The sequence below is a fragment of the Glycine soja genome, chromosome 7, assembly GCF_004193775.1.
Source record: "Glycine soja cultivar W05 chromosome 7, ASM419377v2, whole genome shotgun sequence".
In the NCBI taxonomy this organism is placed as follows: domain Eukaryota; kingdom Viridiplantae; phylum Streptophyta; class Magnoliopsida; order Fabales; family Fabaceae; genus Glycine; species Glycine soja.
Genome location: NC_041008.1, coordinates 32,838,681 through 32,861,247, shown reverse-complemented (window position 1 = coordinate 32,861,247; position 22,567 = coordinate 32,838,681). Strand labels below are relative to the sequence as shown.

The 22,567-nt window shown below is 38.2% G+C and overlaps 1 pseudogene; it reads left to right on the top strand.

Annotated features, from left to right (window-relative positions):
• Nucleotides 1-4,084: 4,084 nt before the first annotated feature.
• On the top strand, nucleotides 4,085-14,261 carry LOC114420600 (annotated as a pseudogene).
• Nucleotides 14,262-22,567: the final 8,306 nt, after the last annotated feature.

The window sequence follows — 22,567 nt, the reverse complement described above, 5'->3', positions numbered from 1 at the left end:
CCTGTTCGAAGAGAAGCGGACGCATGAGGACATAGACAAATGGATTGTTTGCTTCGATGGGGCATCTAATGCTTTGGGCCATGGAGTAGGGGCAGTCCTTGTATCCCCGGATGATCAGTGTATTCCTTTCACGGCCAGGCTAGGTTTCGATTGTAGCAACAATATGGCCGAATATTAAGCGTGCGCCCTTGGGATTCAAGCGGCCATTGATTTTGATGTAAAGCTACTCAAAGTGTATGGAGACTCAGCTTTGGTAATACGCCAGTTGAGAGGAGAATGGGAAACTAGGGATGCGAAGTTGATACTCTATCAAACTCACATCTTGAAGTTAGCCGAATTCTTTGACGACATTTCTTTCCACCACATACCTCGGGAGGAGAACCAAATGGCCGATGCATTGGCCACCCTAGCATCCATGTTTCAACTTGCCCCACACGGGGATCTGCCGTACATCGAATTCAGATCTTAGGGTAAGCCAGCACATTGTTGTGCGATAGAGGAAGAGCGAGATGGGAAACCGTGGTACTGTGACATCAAACAATATGTTGAGAACAAAGAATATCCGCCAGGGATTTCCGACAATGACAAAAGAACGTTAAGGATATTGGCTACTAGTTTCTTTGTGAGTGGTACCATCTTGTACAAACGAAACCACGACATGACCCTCCTACGATGCGTAGATGCCAAAGAGGCGAACTACATGATTGAGGAAATCCACGGGGGTTCATTTGGGACACATGCCAATGGGCATGCTATGGCCAGGAAGATCCTTAGGGCTGGTTATTACTGGCTCACTATGGAAAGCGATTGCTGCGCCCATGTAAGGAAATGTCATAAATGTCAAGTGTACGCGGACAATGTCAATGTTTCGCCACATCCTCTGAATGTTATGTCCCCCCCTTGGCCTTTTTCCATGTGGGGGATAGACGTCATTGGGGCCATCGAACCCAAAGCTTCGAATGGTCATCACTTCATTCTTGTGGCGATAGATTACTTCACCAAATGGGTCGAAGCAGCTTCTTATACCAATGTCACAAGAAGTGTGGTGGTCAGATTCATAAAGAGGGAACTGATTTGTCGATACGGACTCCCTAGGAAGATCATTACTGACAATGGCACCAATCTGAACAACAAAATGATGCAGGAAATGTGCGGGGATTTCAAGATCCAACATCATAACTCTACCCCTTATCGGCCAAAGATGAATGGGGCTGTAGAGGCTGCAAATAAAAATATTAAGAAGATTATTCAGAAGATGACGGTGTCATACAAAGATTGGCATGAGATGCTGCCTTTCGCCCTGCACGGATATAGAACCTCGGTGCGAACTTCTACTGGGGCAACGTCGTATTCCTTGGTTTATGGGATGGAAGCGGTACTCCTATTTGAGGTAGAGGTCCCTTCCCAGAAGATACTAGCGGAATCAGGCCTAGAAGAGTCAGAGTGGGCTCAAGCACGCTATGACCAACTCAACCTTATTGAAGGTAAGCGTTTGACGGCCATGAGCCATGGGCGCCTGTATCAACAAAGGATAAAGAATGCGTTCGACAAGAAGGTACGCCCGCGCAAGTTCAACGAGGGGGACCTTGTGCTGAAAAAGATATCCCACGCTGTTAAGGATAATCGAGGGAAGTGGGCCCCGAATTACGAAGGACCTTTCGTTGTGAAAAGGGCTTTTTCTGGGGGTGCTCTGGTACTCACCAACATGGATGGCGAGGAACTACCCTCGCCCGTGAACTTTGATGTCGTTAAGCGATATTACGCTTGAAGTCTGGGGCAATTGAGGGAACCGCTGCATGTTCTTTTATTTCTCAGTTTTTTGTTCTTCTTGGTTTCCTCTAGGGATTCCCATCCGCTGTAATTATCTCGTCACGTTTCTTTAAAAGAGAACATGGGTTGAGGCTTCAGTCCTCACTTTGGTTTTTAAACCTTGTGTTAGTTTGTAATAACCTGAGCCTTTTTCGTTCAGTTCATGGGGTGCCCCAAACGCTTAATTAAAATTGAACCTAACCAGCTTTCACTAAGAAGATCATTGCATTGAAAACATTCATGCATGCACATACACATGCATATTTTGTGATAACAGGGACAAAATCGTCTTAGGCCACGGTCAGAAGTCGAGACAAAGTTAACGGCAGAAATCAACCGAGGTAAGACGATGACCCGGTCACGATTTGCCACGCATTGTTGTTTCCTACTTTCAGGTACTTAGGGACGGATGCAAATAGAGGATAGGGTCACGACCGACAGATCGTCGTCTCTTCCCGACACTGGACAAGCAGAAAACGTCGCTGCAAGGCAGCCCAATATCCTTTAAGTTCACAGTAATTATTACTATCGTTTGTTTAAAATAAATAATTAATGCCTGATCTAACTTAAGTAGGTTCGAGTAGGCAAATGCTAACCTGTAGGGGTCCATGGTTATGTTTCCCCTAAAAAACAAATTGCAGGTTAGCTCGCCTGGGCGAGCTGAGCTCGCTTGGGCGAGCAACCCCTGCAGCAAATTATAAAAAACGAGGGAGGGGAACGTTTTCTGCACCCAAAAAAACTTCCCCCCCTCATTCAAAAAGAGAGAGCTCATGGTTTTTGCTTCCCCAAGCCACCTTTGGTTGCATTTTGCTTTCATTTTTGGTACTCCTATTCACTCCAACAAGTAAGTATTTAATCCTTGAGTTTTTAGCTTTCCATTGGTGCATTTTGTTCATCTTTTGGTGCTCTAAATTGTGGGAATGTGCTCAAATTTGTGGGGCAATTTTGGGATGTTTTCATGCTTGATTTGATAAAGTTGAGGGGTTGTAGGGGATGGCCTTAGGCCTATGTTGTATTCTGAAGCAATGGGGCATGCCACATTGCCCCCATTCTCTAGCTATTTATGCCTAAACATGCGCCCACCAAGTGCTCGGTGAAATGCCCCAATGACATATGAACATGGTTTTGTAAGATTGGGATTGTGGGACTGTTTTATATACATAGGGACAGCATAAAGGATTCGAAATGGGTGCCCAAATGCAATTCTAAGGTTAGGAACCCAAGCTCTTAGCTTCAATGCAAGGAAACATACTTATGGCTAAGAATCTAAATTTTGGTTTTGAAAGTGGAAAGGCATGAAAATTAGGACATGCTTGAGAGGGTTTTTACTAGAATTTGGCTGCCCCATGAGGGATACTTTGCATCTAGATAGCATGGAAAATACCTTTTAATGGTATGTATATATGTGTGTGAATATAGGTAGCATGGAAAATACCTTTCAATGATGTGTATATATGTGAATATATGGCATAAAATGCCTTGCAAAGTCTGAATGAGTAGCAAGAAATGCCTCTCAACGTATGCGTATTTGAGGATAGGTAGCATTAGGAGCCTTTTAGAAATTGTACCCATGTCAAAAAATGGCCTGAGGACGCTTCCTAAATGAATATATGATGGCATGGAATTTCCTTTTCAAATGCAAGTACGTGCATGACATAATTAGCTTTCCAATGTGCATATAAATAAATGTGAGTGAAACAACAAAAATTTGTATGTTAAATACTTCAAATATGTGTAGGTAGTTTGTGATAGCAAGATATTTAGGATGTGAATAGGTGTAATTTTGACACAAGGCCTTGAGCACGAGAAGGCGTATTATTTTCAAAGATGTATATATGTGTGGTAACTAGAATGTGTTGGATGTCCTTGTATGTTGAAATAAATAGTAGGATATTTTACACATGTGCATGTTCATAAATGAGTTACATTAAATGTGTGCATGAGTTCATTCTAAATCGGAAAAATTAGCATGTCATTTTTGTGTTAAAATAAGCATTTTCTTGTAGACTAACTTTCCAACTATCTGTCTTCACAGGAAATGGCTCCGAGGAAGCTTTCCTCGAAGAGATCTAGGAAGGAAGCCACGGCCGCAGGGACTAGTGCCGCTCCCGAGTTCGATAGCCATCATTTCAGGAGCACTGAGCACCAGCAGCGCTTCGAAGCCATCAAGGGATGGTCCTTCCACCGAGAGAGATGCATCCAGCTCAGGGACGACGAGTACACAGATTTCCAGGAGGAGATAGCTCGCCGGCGTTGGACGTCGCTGGTCACTCCCATGGCTAAGTTTGATCCAGATATAGTTCTTGAGTTTTACACCAATGCTTGGCCTACAGAGGAGGGCGTAAGGGACCTCCAGTCATGGGTAAGGGGCCAGTTGATTCCTTTCGATGCAGACGCCCTCAGTCAGTTCCTGGGATACCCCCTAGTATTGGAGGAGGGCAAGGAGTGCGAATATGGTTAGAGGAGGAACCGGGCCGACGTATTTGACGAGGAGGCCATCGCTCAGCTGCTATGCATACCAGGTCAGGATTTTGCCCGGACCGCTGCTGGGAGACGGGTGCGGATCATGCGCACCAACATGACTACCTTGACCCAGACATGGATGACGTTGCTGCTCAGCAACATCCTGCCCAGCGATCACAATTCCGACCTCCCTCTGCCGAAGTGTCAGCTGGTGTATGCCATCCTGACACGAATGAGCGTCCATGTGGCTCAGTTGATCGCTGATGCCATTTATTTATTTGCAGGTATGCCGCCTACCAGGCAACCTCTAGACCCAGATAAGCCTAACAGGGCCCTGGGTTTTCCAGCATTAATCATAGGTCTCTGCCAGTCGTTCGGGGTTCCTGTCACACCTAGTAAGGTGATTCGACTGTCGATCACCCGAGCTTTCATAGAGAAGTATTGCACGCCTAGACAGGCACAGGGTGGTGACCTGCAGGCCCCAAACGCACCACCGCCACCTCCTTAGGCTGACCCAGTTGGGTCATTTGACACGGAGCGGTATTTACGGCATTTGGTTCGCCAGCAGGCGGCCAACCACAGGGCGCATGTGTAGACCCGTGACTGTCTCTACCATCTCAGCCTCAGCCTACAGAGCCAGGGTTTTGCTTCTTTTCAATGCCCTACTCCTGATCAGTTCAGGGTAGAGGTCGCATGGCCCGGAGATTGGCCTGAGGCCCAGGCAGGGGAGGCTCCTGGTGATGCAGATGGGGCCCGAATGGATGAGAAGATGACAGATTTACTCGATTTCTTGGGGGGGGGAGCGGAGCCACATGACCAGGAGATCCCTAGATCCATATTCTCTTTTTATGTTTCCTCTTTTATCTATTACGTATCATTTTATTTTGTATAATTGAGGGACTAACGTTTGTTTCGTTTTGATTGACTCTTGTTTTGTGCATACATATCATTTGAACTGTTACGTTAGTGCTTACTTCGTTGTTGTCAATAGTGTTTGTTGAAATTCCGGAACCGTGTAGAGTTTTTCATTTAGGAACGTCGTCCTAAAAATAAAATGAACCAAAATCATGATAACGCCAAAAATAAGAAAGAATCGTTGTGAACAAATGTCGTGTCTATGTATACAAAGAAAAGAAAAGAGTTTTTTTATATATGTAAAAGAAATGTTTATAGAGGGATTTTTGTGTGTGTAAATAATGTGTGAAAAGAAATTCTTGCGTGTGTGAGCGACGAGTATATATAAAGAAACTTTTGTATAAACTACGGGTGTGTGTTGGGAAAAACGAAAAAATGAAATCTTTGAACAGGAATAGGGTTTGTATATAGACCGTGTTGATGTAAAGAGAAAGAGTTTTAATGCGTGTGTACAGAAAAAGTTCATCATAGGAATGTAGGTGTACCAAGAAAAGTTTTTCTCGTAGATGGCAATGGATGTATAGTTTTTTGTGAACATAAAAATGAAACAAAAAGGAAAAAGAAAGGAAGACCTCGAAGGTCGGCATGTTATGGTCGTAGGAAGCATAAATCATTCGTAGAGAGCAAATGTATCTTTTGGAAACAAGGGACTAACACTAAGAGTTTATTTTCCTAAATGACCGAGATAAGAATGGATGGTTTCATTGAACCGATGAAAGAACATAATTTGGAAACGTTGGGTCTGTTTGTGTAAATCCCCAACTGTAGTATCACAATGCCATAAACTGGATGCTTGAGTGCCCACCTAGCTGTGGCCATGACTAATTTTGCACGTTGTTTCCGAATCATCAATGTTACGCGTGCCTTGTGGAAATGATATGGAAGTTCAACCCGAGACCGATACCTTGACACACGAATTTGTTGTGCCCCAGATATCAAGATCGGGCTCCCACGAAAAAAGACCCTGTTGAGACACGACCTTAGACCACTTTGAACCTTGGCCTATAAAAAGAATCCTCATCCTTTCCCCCGAAGCAAAGGACAACGGAATCTCCTCAAGGGAGAGCAAATAATGAATGCTAAAACCTGATTTCCCAAAGAAAGAAATGGAGAGGGAGAAATGAAAAGTAAGAAAAGGAAGAAATGAAAAGAAAGAAAAGGGAAAAATGAAAAGAAAGGAAAAGAAGGATTCTCGATCAAAGATCGGAAGAAAGTAAAAAAGGAAAAGATAAGAGGAAAACAGAGTAATTCCCGATCAATGAAAGAAAGAGAACAAAAGATTTTTGGACCAGATAAATTTTCGGCAAGGTAAATGACTACCGGTAAAGGAAAACCCATTTTTTGGTGGTTCTTCCTTTGGGATTGCCATTCAAAGTCATTATCGACTGGCGATATCCCGTCCCACTTAAACAAAGAGGAAAAGACCGAAACACCCAGTTTCCTTTCCAAAAACACTACCCTCGAGAAAATCCTATTGATCCGTGATCGTGCGTGTGATCTTTTGATTCGATAGGAAATCGTGTGCAAAATAAAGTCATGGTGCAGTTATGGTTTAGGATTAGGGTAAAACACTTGCCTGTGTGAGTTTTTATACACTATGAGTGATTTATTCCCAGTTTCAGCTTAACCCGATGTTTCCCCTGAATGTTCATTTAAAAGCTAAATGTTGACATCCTACCCTTCATCTTCGGTTACAAGGAAAATTACCTTTGGTACGGGTATATTGTTTCTCTAAGATATAGTGCTCTCGCGAATGATTTATTTTTCTTTGCAAAAAGCATGATTCCCCTTTTTAGGTAGGAAAAAACCGGTGGACCATTCGGTCCTGCCAACAAATCTTATTCGGAGCCCTATGAATTGATTGTCATTCATGCATCCTCCACCAACGAGTCTGGAGCCCCGCGAATTGATTGCCTAGCGCTGTTCACCTATCCTCCACTCTCAAATCTTATTCGGAGCCCCATGAATTGATTGTCATTCATGCATCCTCTACCAACGAGTCTGGAGCCCCGCGAATTGATTGCCTAGTGCTGTTCGCCTATCCTCCACCCTCAAATCTTATTCGGAGCTCCATGAATTGATTGTCATTCATGCATCCTCCACCAACGAGCCTGGAGCCCCGCGAATTGATTGCCTAGCGCTGTTCACCTATCCTCCACCCTCAAATCTTATTCGGAGCCCCATGAATTGATTGTCATTCATGCATCCTCCACCAACGAGTCTGGAGCCTCGCGAATTGATTGCCTAGCACTGTTCGCCTATCCTCCACCCTCAAATATTATTCGGAGTCCCATGAATTGATTGTCATTCATGCATCCTCCACCAACGAGTCTGGAGCCCCACGAATTGATTGCCTAGCGCTGTTCACCTATCCTCCACCCTCAAATCTTATTCGGAGCCCCATGAATTGATTGTCATTCATGCATCCTCCACCAACGAGTCTGGAGCCCCGCGAATTGATTGCCTAGCGCTGTTCGCCTATCCTCCACCCTCAAATCTTATTCGGAGCCCCATGAATTGATTGTCATTCATGCATCCTCCACCATCGAGTCTGGAGTCCCGCGAATTGATAGCCTAGCGCTGTTCGCCTATCCTCCATTCTCCATTTTTATTTGGAGACCCATGAATTGATTGCCTAGCGTTGTTCATGTGTCCTCCGCCATCGAGGCTGGAACCCATGAATTGATTGCCCAGTGTTGTTCATGCATCCTCCACCATCAAGTGTGGAGCCTCCGGTGACTAGGAAATGTGGTTTTTGTTATTTTCCCGATCGGTTCGTTCGCCAAACATGTGTATATATGTATATTATGTTATTGGTGTTTTTGTTGTTTGTGTTTTGTTTTGTGTTGTGTAGAAAAAAGGAGAAGGAGAGACGGGAATCGTCATAGACTAATCACGGAAAGGGCGAAGACGGACGAAATCAGTGTTTTATCTTTGCTTTCCTCTTATCTCCGATAAAAGGTAAGTAAAGAGGGGCAACTGTCATACCCTAATTTCGTCCAGGGACTATTGCTTGATGGCATACAACCTTTAATTGACCGCTTCAAAGTACTTGGCACCCTTTGTTGCACAATATGTGAAGTCCTGAGACGCGCAGGAAATCAAAAGGAAGCGTTGTTACGCAATCCGTGAAATTTCGTAACGTGACGAAAATCAAAAGGAAGTATTGTTACGCAATTCGTGAGTTTTCGTAACTTTTTCGAAAGCTAAAAAAGAGTAATTACATGATCCGTAAGGTTATGTAACCTTACGGAAAGAAAATAAGTATCGTTATGAAATTCGTAAAGTTTCGTAACATTACGGAAAAAGAATCACCAAAAAAGTAAAAGGGGGTGTATTTAGTAAAAAAAAGGGGTGCAAATAGCAATCAGGCCCACTTGGGCCTTCCAGATTCTTCCTCCAGAAGGCGGTTGCTTCTGGAGGAAGCAACCTGGCTCGCCTGGGCGAGCTGGGTGGCAAGCTCCTCCCCTATTTTGCTATAAATAGGGGGAGGAGTGAAGAAGAAAGGGGTTCGGCCTTCTTAGCACTTCGTATTCACTTGAAATTGTTGAGGAAAATTGTTTCCGTGAAGAAAATCCTGTTGGACCTTGTGGTCTCAATAATCTTAAGAGGGATAGGCTTAGAATGCAGAAGAAGCAACAACAATCAATTTAACAATGTTCTTTAACGTGCAAGACACAACTGATTGCAACAAAATAAATAAGATAAGGGAAGAGAGAATGCAAACACAATTTTATACTGGTTCGGCCACACCCTTGTGCCTACATCCAGTACTCAAGCAACCCACTTGAGTTTTCCACTATCTTTGTAAAATCCATTACAAAGTCTGAACCACACAGGGACAACCCGTCCCTTGTGTTCAGATGCTATACAACAAGAGACTCACAGTCTCTTAACCAATCTCATTGAATAAGAAGAATGGAAGAAGAATTCTCTCTTCAAGAGAAGAATATTACAATAAAGATCATGTAGGAATCCTTAAAGATTTTGCAAGTGTTTGGCCAAGGATTTCTTTTGAGAGAGCATTTGACAATGAAGTTCTTTTGGAATCTCTCTCATTGTCTTTTGAGAGGATAAGACATTTTTGCCAAGCAAAACTCTCTCTTCAATTTCGTCCCAAGTCACACATATATATAGGCCTTTTATGGCCATTCAAAATCCAAATGATAAGATGTGACTGTTGGCGATATTCCTTGAAAATCCTCTCTGGTAATCGATTACAGAATTAGTGTAATCAATTACACAGTTGTTTTTCAACAGTTGTGGCCCTTCATTTAAAATTTGAATTTCCAATGTTTAGAGTCTCTGGTAATCGATTACATATGATGTGTAATCGATTACACACTTTCAAACCATTGGTAATCGATTACATGTATTGGTAATCGATTAGATGTGCCTTGAATGACTTGAAACCTTTCATTGTGAGGCAAGGCTTGATCTTGAAGAAATCTTGAATCAAGGCTTTGTTTGTTGAAACAATCTTGTATTAATCTTGAAGCAAAATGAGCCTTGTTTGATTCTTCTTTTGACATCATCAAAATCATGTATACATACATTCACAAATCCAAGCCGAGGCGCTTCCGTAACGTTTCTGTGGGTAATTACGCGAAGATTTTCAACCGTTCTTCATCATTCATCGTTCGTTCTTCATTGTTCTTTGATCTTCAACCGGTAAGTACCCAAATCGAGCTTTTCAATTCATTCTATGTACTCGTGGTGGTCCCCATTTGTTTCGTGTATTTTTATTCTCGTTTCATTTACTTTCCGTACCCCCTTTTGACGTGCTCCAGTCATTTATTTAAGTCATTTCTCGCCTAATCAAAAAATAAAATAAATTTTCACCGATCATTTGATTTGTGATATCTATTAATTTCTGTTAAAATGAAATTCGACCGTTCGGTCGTGTCGTAACCACGTGGGAAATCAAAAAAAGGAGGTAAAATAATAATATAATAATCAAAAAATACCTTTTAACGAAATAAAGCGAAAAAAACAATTGGACGTTTCTCTTTGGGATTTCTCTTTCTTAATTGAATTGACTAATAACTAAAGTAAAACTAAGGCTAAAATCAACCCGCAAAGTCAATCTCGTCCACAAAAATCACTAAAAAAGGATTTGAAAGTTCAATATCTCAGTTTTTCTTACCAAGTAAATGGATCATTTTTAAGGTCCAACGCCTTAAAATGATCACCTTCCAAGTAAAAATAATCGCTTGATTCACCCTTAAAAAGAACTATGTAGGTCTGATTTCCTCTTCGATGGAGGGTACGTAGGAGCAAGAGCCCCGCTTTTGTCGACCTAAAAAATAAAAAGAAATAAAAGTTAAGGTAACACAATTTCCACAATTCTAAAAATAAGGTTGTTGTCCTTTGAGACAAACGTGAGAGATGCTAATACCTTCCTCAAACGTAAATACAACTTCCGAACTTGGAATATTCTTTATGACCGGTTTCCTTCGATTTTTTCCAACATTTTCCACAAATAAACGTTGGTGGCGACTCCGCGCATTTTCCTCCTTTGGAAAACGCACCCGAGAACCTCGCCTCGCGCGCCCGCAAAAGGGCATGTTGCGACACATAGATTTCATTAATCCAAACTAATTAGAAAGTAAGCCCGCACAAAATATGTGTGATTTTGGGACAAAAACCGGGGAAAACAAAATTAGGAACAAGTGCTCATGACTTGTTCAAGGAAATGACTATAATCCAGTAAATGATAAGTGATAACTTTGTACTTGCTCATGAATTGACTTAAGAGGAATGAAGATTCAGTTAACTACAACAAAGAGTCCTTATAAGATACTAGGTCTAAGATAAAGTGATACTAGCTAACACCTAGCAGGAAATTTCAAAGAATTTTTACTTGAACAAAGCAATGCATTATTGTTGTCAATGTTGTGCTGAAACTGTATCAATGATTGCCTAAGTCCCCTTCACCTAAAAAAAAATTTTGGTAGCTATACTAAATTACAATTTACAACTTTCTTTGCTTGAGAAAGAAAAGCCAACTAGAACTCTCTAACCAAAATTGTGCTTATTCGCCTTATATTAACATGAAAGAAATCATGAATATACAGCAAGGCCAAGAGAAAGAAAGCAAATATTAGTGAATCTTCGGCATTTTGTTGATGAAAGTTTTCAAAACGAAACACAATAAAACATTCAATGAAAGGAAATTTAGAGCTCATAGTAGTTTAATAACATGTTGGAACCAGACATTTTACTTAATTCTCTTAAACCAAAAAACTCAACATTAAATGATATTCACTTGTTAACATTAGAGATTAAAAGAAGAACGAGATATTGCAATAAAACCAACCAAGTTCATAGTTGCAACTCACAACTTATAGCAGAAACAATTCCCAGCCATACTACAACAGATGGAATTAAAAATAATTCATATTCCAGATCATAAGAAGTTAAACTGACCCGAGTTCCATTTTGTTCATGTTTAAGGACTTTTAAAAGGCTTGGGGGATTTTTCGATTCATGGAGTACTACAGAAAATTAGATTGGAACTATGGGAAAATAGTAAATCCCTTTACAGAATTATTGAAAAAAAAGGTAACTTTCATTCATGTCAAGCATGAAGAGACACAACAAGCCTTTGAAACTTTATGATTAGCCATAGGACACTTAGGTATGTTCACAAATCATAACATGCAACAAAATATCTGGGGTGGTTTATTGGAAAGGAACAAAGAAGGATATCCAGTAGTTTATAGCTGAATGTCAAGTACACAAGAAATAAGCATCAAAGCCAGTACCTCACCAGTCTCTTGTAGCCATTGCCTATTCTAATCCAAAGTTGGAGTGACATCTCCATGGATTTCATCAATGGTCTATCCACAGCCAATAGGAAGGATAACACCTCGGCATGGAGCATAGACTGCACAAATATGCCCATTTTTTTTTTTGCTATAGTTCATCCTTTCACAACCAAGAAGATAGGCCATATTTTTATATCTGAAAATCTAAAGAATCATATGTCCCCTACTTCCATTAGGGATCAAATCTTGCTCATGCATTTCTAGTCAAAATTATTCAAGCGAGTGGTAACTAAAATGAAGAAGTACAACCATGCTTAACATCCACAAATGGATGGGAAAACTAAGGTGGTAAATAAATGTTTGGATATTTAACATGTTTCATAAGGTATAAGCAGTGGCCATAATCATTGAGTTGGGCTGAATGTTGGTTCAACACAAATGATGCCCTTTAGAGCCTTGTATGGAAGGGATCCTACCTTACTTTTAAGAGGGAATACATTTCCATCAATCATAAGCATTTAAAGTATGAACCAGCTCTCTAGTGTCTACTACAAGGGACTTAATTTTCGATGACTTGAAGCATAATTAACACCATGCTCTACACGACATAATGCAACAAAATAATGAGAATAAGAGATTTGCAGGTAGGAGATAAGATGTATAAGGAATCTTGGTCTTAAAGGTTTAGATTCTTGGCCCAGTAAAGCAATGAGAAACTCAATCCAAGATTGAAGTTCATCCTGTATTCCATGTCATTTGGTTGAAGAAAGTTGTATCAAACTTTTACAGTCCTCAAAACTTACCCAGAATATTGACAAACAATTGGTTATTGTAGACACAACCGAAGGAATTTTTGGATTTTTGACACACTGCTCATGTGGAAGATGAGTTATCAATATGACATGAGTTACACGTGAGAATTCTTCATAGTGTCTGGACCACTTCAGAGGTCTACTGAAAATATGTCACACTGTCTTTATATCATTTTTTGTTCTATTCCTGGTCAAATTCAACCAGAACTCTCCTAAATGTGGCAGATGGAATTTAAAATAGTACATACTACAGATCATAAGAAAGTGTCCTGATAATAGAAATAGTTCCATTTTCTTCATGTTTTCACACATTTTAACCAATGTTATTCTCATATCCATAATCTAGTATCAGTCTGAAAACTCTTATAATGAAAAGAGTTGAAGGAAATAAACTTACAACCCAACAATTTCTGCATGTTAAAACAATAACAAAGTTGGTAGTTTAATTGTAAGCTACATTTTCAAATCCCCTTTCCCTCCTAATCAAGGTGTCACTTTCCTATTCCATATGTGCGAGTTTCAAATTCTTCAACCAATCCCATTTCCTGAGTTGGGAGTGTATAACATCCTTCATATTAAGACCAAAGGAGAGTCACTTAATAGTTAATACATATATATTCTCATATCCTCACATCTCTATTTTTTACGCATTAAATTCCATGGCAAACCTAAAGACACCCCTTGTCCTTAATATGAAGGATCTTGTATGTGATAGTTAAACCCTCTAAGCCTACACCCCCTAAATTTCTTGCATAGTCCACCATTGATAGTGATCCAGTTCTCAACATTTTGTGTCAAACCATTTATGTCTACAAAGCAAATCTTGATTCACCAAATGGCTAACTAGACCCTTTTCATGTGATAAAAGAAGCCCTCTCGAAGGCCTTTGTTTGCTATTATCCACTTGCTGGGAAGATAGTGAAATTTGATGATGGAAAACTTGGAATCAACTCCAATGCTAATGGATTTACAGCCCTTGGAGGCAACTGCTAATTGTGAACTCTCTTCTCTTCACTACCTTGAAGGGATTGATGTTCCAACTGCATAGAAACTAGTGTTTGATGATGATAACCCTAATAATTCTCATGATCCCCCTTTGGTTTTCAAGGTACCAACTTTCTCTATGGGGTTTCACCCTTGGAATGGGCTTGTTACACGGTGTTTGTGATGGGTTTGGTGCATCTAAATTCTTCAGAGCCTTGGCTGAACTTGCATGTACAGTGGAAAAAGTGAGCCATCAATGAAACCTGTGTGGGAGAGGTAAAGACTAATAGGGACACTACTTCTTAATATGGAGCTAGTCTAATTTCCCATAGATGAGACTTCAAGAGCAGTTTCACCATTTTAGCCAACCAAGGAGAGTTGACATCAATGCTTTAACTTAAACGGTAAGAGCATACAAAGACTCAAAATGGAATAGATGAAGGAAAGTCATGATGTTGTGAAAGAAAGCTTCACAACTGTTGAAGCACTTGCTGGCAACATTATTTAAGCAATTTTTATTTGTTATTGTAGTTTTTTGTTCTTAGTTTAGAGTCTTCACTTACTAGAATGAAAAATTGATTTGCTCTAGTTCCAAACTATAATATTCTTGAGTTTGACTGCCCAACTAACATTATTCAAAGCACTAAGAGAAAATTTGAGCCAATGTCTGTATTTCACCTACGCATATACATTCACAATGAATCCGTGAATGTTCCTGGAAATTAAAGTGAAACCAATTTATAACCTGTTGTTGGTGGGGTGGCTGATTTCATTGATTTGCTCCAATTCCATTCCAACATATTAAAAATGTAATCCACCTTCATGGCCATGTAGCAAACCAGTATTCATAGAGACAGTGGACCCATTACACACATGCTTCTCACAACTTAAATATATTCGAAAAAGGGATTTCTACTTAAAACTCAGTATATGTAGGGTTCAAATTAAACAAACACAAATTTGCAATGTCAAAAAATTCATAAACATGTTGCAAACACCAGGCACATATAAATGAAAGCTATAACAAATGAGGGAGCATGAACAACAAAGAAATTTAATTTAGGAGAAAAGCGACATTGGTACTTACTACACGATGAAGGTAGCTGTAAGCAATGGAGGGAATGCACTAGCTATGGCGTGGAATGAGAGTGAGACAAAGCAGTGCAAACTGAAGTAGAAGGAAGGGCACGACAAAGCTTGTGGCAAACTTTGAAGGTCACGGCGGAGTCAAGGGCGCATGAAAATGAGTAAATTAAAGGCACAAATAATCCATTCAGAGTGAAAACTGAAAATTAATAAAATAATTAAAAATCTTATGACTTCGATCAAAGACGGTTTTATAAAAACCATCGTTAACGGCTAAAAATAGTTGGCATTAATTTCAAAAATGCCACCAAATGTTTTACTACATCGATTTTTCAATAACCGACGTAGATACAACGACGCAGAAAGACGCTTTTCTAGTAGTGAAAGAAAGAAAACAATCCTATACATAAAAAAGAAAGAAAGTAAACTTTGAACGTTTTAGGGTTTTAACCACAACCACAACATTCTAATTGACTTTGTTTTCATTATGTATGAGGCTTTTGCATTTAGTGCAACCATCTTTGTGTTTAGTTTGAGCATCAGAAGTTCATTTATGTTCCTTCATTTATTTCTATATTCATTAAAAATCATATAACTGAACCATCTTGCAACTCTACTTGTGTTGGACAAGGGTTCATTGCATGTTCTATCCTTAAATAACAACCAATTCTGCTTATTGTAGCCTGTCATTATGAGTATATTTATTCTATAAAATTGATGTGTTTTGCTCACTATGAAAGAGTAGTGATTCGTCATTTATTTATTTTAAATTCTAAGACAAAAAATTATCTTAGAATTCTCAATTATTTTATTTTTTTTGTAAAAAAAACATTCTAAGATGGTTTTTTGACGAATCGGGAAAACCATCTTAAAAAATAAAAAATGAATGCTTTTGAGATGATTCTTAGAAAAAATCGTCTTAGAAAATTTACTTTTTAAGACGACTTTTAGGAAAATGTCTTAGAATTCTTAATTTTTTAAAATTTTGTTTACAAAAAAGATATTCTAAGACAGTTCTTTAAAAAATTATTTTAGAATGTTCATTTTTTAAGACGATTTTTTTTCCTAAAAACCTCTTAAAAACATTTATTTTTTATTTTTAAAAAGAACAATTTCTAAGACGTTTTCAAAACAAAATCATCTTAGAAATTATATCATTTTAAGACGATTTAGAAACCGTCGTGAAAAGTATTGACTTTCCACCAAACCAGCTACAACCACGGTGAAAAATCATGATTAAAAGATCCTTAAAACCATTGTTAAATGTTGTTGTTTTGTAGTAGTGTCAGATTGCTGCATCAATTTGATAAATCTAACCAAATCGTACCTATCTTAAAAAAACGCCTTGCTCTTCAAATATTTTGGATGGGAAATAAGTTTTGGTGAAAGTTCTCAACATGGTCTTATTTGTTTAAATAAAAAAATAACATAACATAAACTCAAAACATAACATACAATTAAATTTTTTTATGCTTATTAATTTTCACAAATTAATACAAATAATGACTATTAATATTCACAATTAAAGCACACGTCATTAAGTCCTAAATTATTGCAAATGTTAAAATATTTATTTATTAAAAAATTTTCATTTAATTTGTATCAAAATGAAATTTCCAAAAAGTATCCTAGACCTACTTCCTTTTATATATATGAAGATACATTTTAAGAGATCCAATACGTCTTTCTTTTTTCTCTACTGAATTATAATTTAGTGCACATAAAATTGTTTTTTTTATTCAGATTGTACGGATATGCACGAAAAAGCAAGGTAGGTCTATTTAGGTAAGTGTGATGATGTAATTTATAGGAAAACGACTCCAATTGTTACGTGGTGATATGTTGTGATCAATTTGAGTAATTTGACTTTTATTTAGGTTTCTCTCCTTGGGATGTTTCAGTGCGCTTTGGGCAAACAATTTGAGTCATTGGAGACATTCTGGTCCAAATGCACCTGATTGAGGGCGATGCTGCCATTGTCAAATGTTCAATATGAATTGAAAATTCTGCCTAATTTACCAAATTACTTGAAGATCGTTTCCTCATCACAAATCAAATTATCGATGTATAGCCGGATATAAAAATTGAAATTCATCTTTTATTGTACAATTATAATAATTAAACATATCGATAGAAATGTGATTATTTGATCGTGCATAAGAAATTTTTTTATTATGAGAGATAAAATTTATTTGTGATTTTTATGAGAGTTAGTCTCATGACTTTTGACGAAAGTACCTTGCTTGTAAAAAAACTAAAATAATAATATAACATAAATAGACATTAGTAGGTTAAGAAGTTTTATATCTTATTTGACTAAAAGCAATGAAATCAAGGAAAAAAGGAAAAAATATATAGATAAAAAAAATCTTTTCCATTTTGTTCCGTGTATCTTTTTCTTCTGTGAACTGACAAAATTAATAAACTTACAACGAGAAAGAAAATAAAATAAAACTGAAAATTCCTTAAATGAAAGACTTCTTTTTTTCTATTTTGTTATCCTTGTTAGAAGGTGGAAATAAAACAACCATTTTAAGAACAAGATGACCAAAACAAACTTGTACAAGAAGGTTCGTTTGCAATCCATTGACATTCGTTCCTGTATTTAATATTTTATATGAACAACATAAATAAGAAGACAGAGAAATAGAAAGTAAAGTCAATATTCAGTTATACCATTTCTGGTCCAGATACAAATGCCTGATGCTAATCTATATTAAGTCTTATAAAGGAGTTGTCTAGGGAAAACCCTATTGTGCACATGCTTCAGCTGTTGACATGTGTCCATTTTAATGGTTATTTGGTCATTTTCGCATCCCACTTCCAGGCTGTTGGTTGCTCCACGTACTGCTACAGGTATCGTGTGCTGCTGCGTTGGGTTTGTTTCTTCTTCATTTTGTTTCCATCTGAGCTTTGGGTTTTGGTTAAAATTCACGTTTTTGTTTTCAGCTATTATTCTTTGGTTTTGGTTTTTCCTGTTTAGCTTTTGTTTCATCAATTTTGGTTTTTGTTGTGGGGATTTTGTTTGACATTTTTGTTTTCGACTATTATTCTCCGGTTTTGGTTTTTCCTGTTCAGCTTTTGTTTCGCCGATTTTGGTTTTTGCTGTGTGGATTTTGTTTGACATTTTTGTTTTCAACTATTATTCTCCGGTTTTGGGTTTTCCTGTTTAGCTTTTGTTTCGTCGATGTTGGTTTTTGCTATGGGGATTTTGTTTCATCAATGCATGCTGTGTTTGGCGAGAAATGTTGTTTGTTTTCGGTATTTTGGTTTTGGCCTTTGACGTTTTGTTCTAGGGATTGTTGTTCCAATATGCATTTGGTATTTGACAGAGGGATGATGCTGGTGGGTGGAATGTTTCCTAATATATTTATGCATGTTTAGTTGTTTCCTTTTTGTCATCCAGGTGGTGGCTGAGGCTGTCTTTTGTCCTTTTGAGGTTGATGTCTAATATGTTTTGTGGCTTATTCATTTTGTTATTAGTTTTATTTGATTGTTCCTACCATTTATTTTTGCTTTTCTTCTCCAACAAATATGACTTATACAACTATTTTCTTGTTGTTGTAGGATAGTATTCATTCTTAGTTAGCAAATCTTTCCTCACTTCCAAGTTGCCTATTAATTAGTCGGTGGAGTGCATGTACCACTTAAATCAGAGGTATTTTCCTCATCTTTGATGAATGGTGAGTCTTCGATGGTGCTTTACTTAGTTTGTTTGCTTTGTTTTTATGCAACCAATTCTTTCCTTGCTTGCAAGTTGGCTATTAATCAGCGGGTGGAATGGAGGCACCGCTTAAATCTGAGGTAGTTTGCTCATCTTTTATGCTTTTTTCCCTTGCTTTTGGTGGAACTATTTGTCAGGTCATTAATGCTGAGTGTTGGATGGTGCTTCACTTGCTTTGTTTCTTTCCTTTGTTTTGCATGCAGCCAATTCTTTCCTCGCTGGCAGGTTATCTATTAATCGGATGGTGGAATGGAGTCAACAACTTAATGTGATGTATTTTGTTGATCTTTTATCCATTTCGGCCTGCCTTTGGTGGGGTTATTTGCCAGGTTATTAATGTTGAGTGTTCGATGGTGCTTAGCTTGCTTTGTTTCCTTGGTTTGTTTTCATGCAAGCATCTTGCGTTCCAGTTCACCTTTCCTCCTGCTGACACTTGCACTTTTGTGTTCTGCATATGAGGTTCTGCTTTTGTTGCCTTCCTGCTAAGTTTAGTTGCATATGCATGTTTTTTGGTGGAATTGTTTGTTTTTTGGCATTGATGTATAATATGTTTTGCGTCTTATTGATTTTGTTATCAGTTTTATTTAATTGTTCGTAACATTTATTTATGTTTTACAACTTATGCAGCTATTTATGGTGTTGAGTGTTCGTTGGTGCTTTACTTGCGTTGTTTCTTTGCTTTGTTTTTAATGTAGGTATATTCATTCCAGTCCGTGCGGCTTTGTGTTCTGCATATGAGGTTTTGCTTTTGTTGTCTGTCGTTTCTTTGCTTTGTTCATCATGTAGGTATATTCATTCCAGTACGTGCGGCTTTGTGTTCTGCATATGAGGTTTTGCTTTTGTTGCCTTGCTGCTAAGTTTGGTTCCATGTGTATATGAGCTTTTGGTTTTCTTGCCTTCCTGCTAAGTTTATTTGCATGTCTATGTTTTTTAGTGGAATTGTTTTTTTTTGTTGTCATCCAGGTGGTTCCTGAGGGTACATTTTGTCCTTTGGTGAGGTTATTTGCCAGGTTATTAATGTTGAGTGTTCGATGGTGTTTAACTTGCTTTGTTTCCTTGGTTTGTTTTCATGCAGGCATCTTGCGTTACAGTTCACCTTTCCTCCTGCTGACACTTGCACTTTTGTGTTCTGCATATGAGGTTTTGCTTTTGTTGCCTTCCTGCTAAGGTTATTGCGTCTTATTGCTTTTCTTATCAATTTTATTTAATTGTTCATACCATTTATTTATGTTTTACAACTTATGCAACTATTTCTGGTGTTGAGTGTTCGTTGGTGCTTTACTTGCGTCGTTTCTTTGCTTTGTTTTTCATGTAGGTATATTCATTCCAGTCCGTGCGGCTTTGTGTTCTGCATATGAGGTTTTACTTTTGCTGCCTATCATTTCTTTGCTTTGTTCTTCGTGAAGGTATATTCATTCTAGTACGTGCGGCTTTGTGTTCTGCATATGAGGTTTTGCTTTTGTTGCCTTGCTGCTAAGTTTGGTTCCATGTGTATATGAGCTTTTGGTTTTCTTGCCTTCCTACTAAGTTTATTTGCATGTGTATGTTTTTAGTGGAATTGTTTTTTTTGTTGTTGTCATCCAGGTGGTCCCTGAGGCTACCTTTTGTCCTTTTCAGATTGATGTCTAATATGTTTTGGGGCTTATTCATTTTGTTATCGGTTTTATTTTATTGTTCCTACCATTTATTTATGTTTTTCTTCTCGAACAGATCTGGCTTATACAACTATTTTCTGGCTGTAGTAGGATGGTCTTCATTCTTAGTTAGCAATTCTTTGCTCTCTTGCAAGTTGCCTATTAATCAGTCGGTGGAGTGGAGTCACCACTTAAATCAGAGGCATTTTGCTCATCTTTGATGCATTTTTTGTCTGCCTTTGGTGGATCTATTTGCCAGGTTATTAATGGTGAGTCTTGGATGGTGCTTTACTTCATTGGTTTCTTTGTTTTGTTTTTGTGCTTTTCTTACTTGGTTTCTTTGCTTTGTTTTTTATGCGGCTAGTTCTTTTCTCCCTTGCAAGTTGCCTATTAATCATTGGGTGGAATGGAGGCACCACTTAAATCTGAGGTATTTTTCTCATTTTTTATGCATTTTCCCCTGCCTTTGGTGGGACTATTTGCCAGGTCATTAATGCTGGGTCTTGGATGGTGCTTCACTTGCTTTGTTTCTTTTCTTTGTTTTTCATGCAGTCAATTCTTTCCTCGCTGGCAGGTTGTCTATTAATCGGCTGGTGGGATGGAGGCAGTAACTTAATCTGAGGAATTTTGCTAACCTTTTATCCATTTTTGGCCTACCTTTGGTGGGGTTATTCGCCAGGTTATTAATGCTGAGTGTTTGGTGGTGCTTTATTTGCTTGGTTTTTTTGCTTTGTTTTTCATGCAGGTGCCTTGATTCCAATGAGTTCGACTTTGTGTTCTTCATACAAGGTTTTGTTTTTGTTTCCTTCCTGTTAGCTTAAGTTGCATATGCATGTTTTTTTGTGGGGTTGTTTTTACCCCCTTTTGCGCTTTTGAGGTTGATGTCTAATATGTTTTGTGCCTTTTTCGTTTTGTTTCCAATTTTATTTGATTGTTCCTAGCATTTGTTTATGCTTTTCTTCTTCGACAGATTCGGCTATCTAACTATTTCTGGCTGCTACAGGATGGCATTGATGCTTGGTCAGCAATCCTTCGCTGTCTTCTAAGTTGGCTATTAATGAACCGGTGGACTGGAACCATCAATTAAATTAGAGGCATTTTGCTAATCTTTTATGCATCTCTTTGTCTACCTTTGGTCGAGCTATTTGCCAGGTTATTAATGGCGTGCTTTGGCGGGTCTAACTCTCCTAATACTTTAGCCTTCCATTGTTATTGTACGTTATTACCTCTACATCTTCTGGTGAGATTCCCTTGCATGATTATCTTCGCACTTCCATTGTTATGTTTACATTGGTGGTTTTTGTGCTCTTTTGCATTTTGTTTTGTTTAGCCTATTTGAAGTACCGTTAAAATCCTGTTTGGGTCACGTCGCATGCTTACCTCTTATACAAGTTGTCTTATCAAACTTATGGGGGGAGTTAAATTCATATGACTTTCTGATTTTCTTCTCGGGCCTTAGTAGCAAATAGGTATTTGTCTCATTTCAATTTTGGATTCAGCTTATTGCACCGTATATTTTTTACGCAGCACTCTGTGCCAGTGACAACAGACGATGGCGTACTCCTAAGGCTTCCATTGATGTTAGCGCTTCTAAGGGTTCCGTTGTCGCCCAGAGAACATCTATCATCTGATGAATTGGGTGATGAAGCAACGAGTTGTAACATTAGTTGTATATGCATGTTTTTTAGTGGGGTTATGTGATATCTACTGGATGCTATATATTATATATGGTAATATCATCATTCTTTCATGCTAGGTACTAAACTGTAATTAGAGTAACTTATGGGTGAAGATTCAATCTTTAATTTATTGTGTCATTGCTTCTTATATACGATATATCTAGCATATATGCATTATTGCTGGATGATGATGAGTACTAAACATTAATTAGAATGTGTTGTTTGATTGCTTTTGAATTCTGATACTGATGTGATATATCTAATACATTCTGTATCTAACATAAAGCATCATTCCTTCATGGTAAGTACTAAACTTTCATTAGATAGTATCTTATTAGTTAAGATATGCTCTCTTAATTTGTTGTCATAAACAACACTTTCCACGTAACCAAATTACATCGGAGCCCCACACCTTCTCATTAATTCAATAAAATAACATTGTTGGACTACACAGAAAAGTTCTGAGATTGCAAAAACCGGATACAAAATCTGAAAGAAACACAGGGTTGGGGTGGTGAGACCCATAATTAAAAGGGACAAAAATTTATATGAATCAAGAGAAGTTGTTGAATCAAATGACTAAATGATCGAAAAAAGGGAATTCTCTTAATTTTTTGTCATGAACAACACTTTCCACGTAACCAAATTACATCGAAGCCCTACACCTTCTCATTAATTCAATAAAAAAAAT